Source organism: Octopus bimaculoides, chromosome 2 (assembly GCF_001194135.2).
Source record: "Octopus bimaculoides isolate UCB-OBI-ISO-001 chromosome 2, ASM119413v2, whole genome shotgun sequence".
Classification (NCBI taxonomy): domain Eukaryota; kingdom Metazoa; phylum Mollusca; class Cephalopoda; order Octopoda; family Octopodidae; genus Octopus; species Octopus bimaculoides.
Genome location: NC_068982.1, coordinates 16,384,755 through 16,386,728, shown reverse-complemented (window position 1 = coordinate 16,386,728; position 1,974 = coordinate 16,384,755).

The following is a 1,974-nucleotide window of genomic DNA, read 5'->3' as shown; positions in this document are numbered from 1 at the left end:
ATATAATATTAATGGTTTCTTATTAGGAAACCAATAGATTTTATACAGGACTGTAAGGAGAAGTGCTCAGAGTAATTGAGACAAGAGTAAAAATATTAGTTATAGAATAAAAACGCTGGGTTAACGACTCAACATATCACACCCTCTCAATGAACATATATAAGATATACAACATAATCCGTCAAACATAAGGAATAAGAAGATATAACGCAAGAAAAATAACGTAAATAACGTATGTCCATTGAGGGGATGTGATATGTTGAGTCGTTAACCCAGCGTTTTTATTCTATAACTAATATTTTATATATATATACATATACACACATACACGCATGCACATATACAAACATACATACTTATGCATGCATACATACATACATACGTACAAGGAAGTGGCCAGGGTTAATACAAGGGGGATAACAATTAGGAGTTGTCTCCCATGATTAGTATATTTATTTGTTTATCTCCAAATCCCGTACAGTCTTGTCTAGCTTCGTGTGTTCTCGTCTAAGATGGGCACGGGTACCAACATTCCACACGGCAGGCTTGATAATTGCTAAGAAATCTTCTCTCAGCATGAAACCAGTGGTAGCCGTGTTAACTCACAAATAAAGAAATAAAGTGTATGTATGTGTGTGTGTATATATATATATATATATATATATATATATAAAGTGTATATATGTATGTATATGTATACGCGTGTGTGTGTGTGTGTGTGTGTGTGTGTGTGTGTGTGTGTGTGTGTGTGTCCTCGTCTCCACTTGAGATTATTTCAGCCTATTCACTCCTTTTAAATTTCAGTTGGCTATTACTTGACCTCTGTCTCGAACGGCCTGTGTTGAAACGTCAGCCCGTTTCATTCTTCATGGCAACCAAACTAATTGACAACTACACACTCCCTTAGGCAATTAATCGAAAACTAAATATTTTGGCTATTAACATAGCGAAGCATCAGTGACAAGATATAAATTGCTGTCTTGGGCAGTTACTTTATCGATTCGACCAGTTACAACGATAAAATTTCTTAGCAACAGAAAAAGGAATCGAAGGTTTTCTTGTAATGGGTCTGTGTGGTTACAAGCAATAACTTATTTTTCATGTTAATGTACTCTCCCCATTTCCAAGTAGTAGTAGTAGTAGTAGTAGTAGTAGTAGTAGTAGCCCTTCTTTAAAATTGTTTTATTTGGAATGAATCGAATATGCAAGACACGTTTTCAGTTTCCGTTTGTGGCCAATTCATCTGATTTATACTGTTTATACTCTCTCGAAGAAAGAATGAACGTCATATACACTTATTATCATCCGCCAAAAATGCATTGCTTTGCTTCTATGTATGTCTAGAAAATATGTATACAGCAGACAACAATAAATTATATTATATAAGTCCTTTTTATTTTCTACAAACCACAATAACTAATGCTTATACTGGCCTGATTCAATGTGGTTAAACAGCGCGTGTTTACTTAGGAAAGTTGGTAAAAGTTAAGGTTTGAATGAGATTGTAATTCATACAGAAAAAAAATAACAATTTTGACTTACGGCATTCATAAAAAACAAGCGTTGAATTAAACATGTTACAGAAGTAGTGCTACGCTTATTGAAATAAAATTCTTTTAAAATCACGAGTGAGATGAATGGAAAATGCTAGTGTGAAAAAGAAACGAAATTAACATATGAAGTGAGGCTATCAGGCGAAATCGAGATACGACAAATCAATGTCTCGTTCAACTGAAAGGAGTCGCGTATCAAAAAGGAGCGGAAGTAGAATTGACAACCACCGATTCAGCCGGTTCGAATTCTGGATAAGAGCTGTGAAGAAAAGAAGAAAAAGAAAGATTGGTGAGTTCCTCATATATATATATATATATATATATCTGTAAAAATATGTCTGTAAAAATACATTTCTCTATTTGCATAATATCGAGGTCTCTTTCTTTCTTTTGTTGTCACTCCTGCCAAATATATATATAT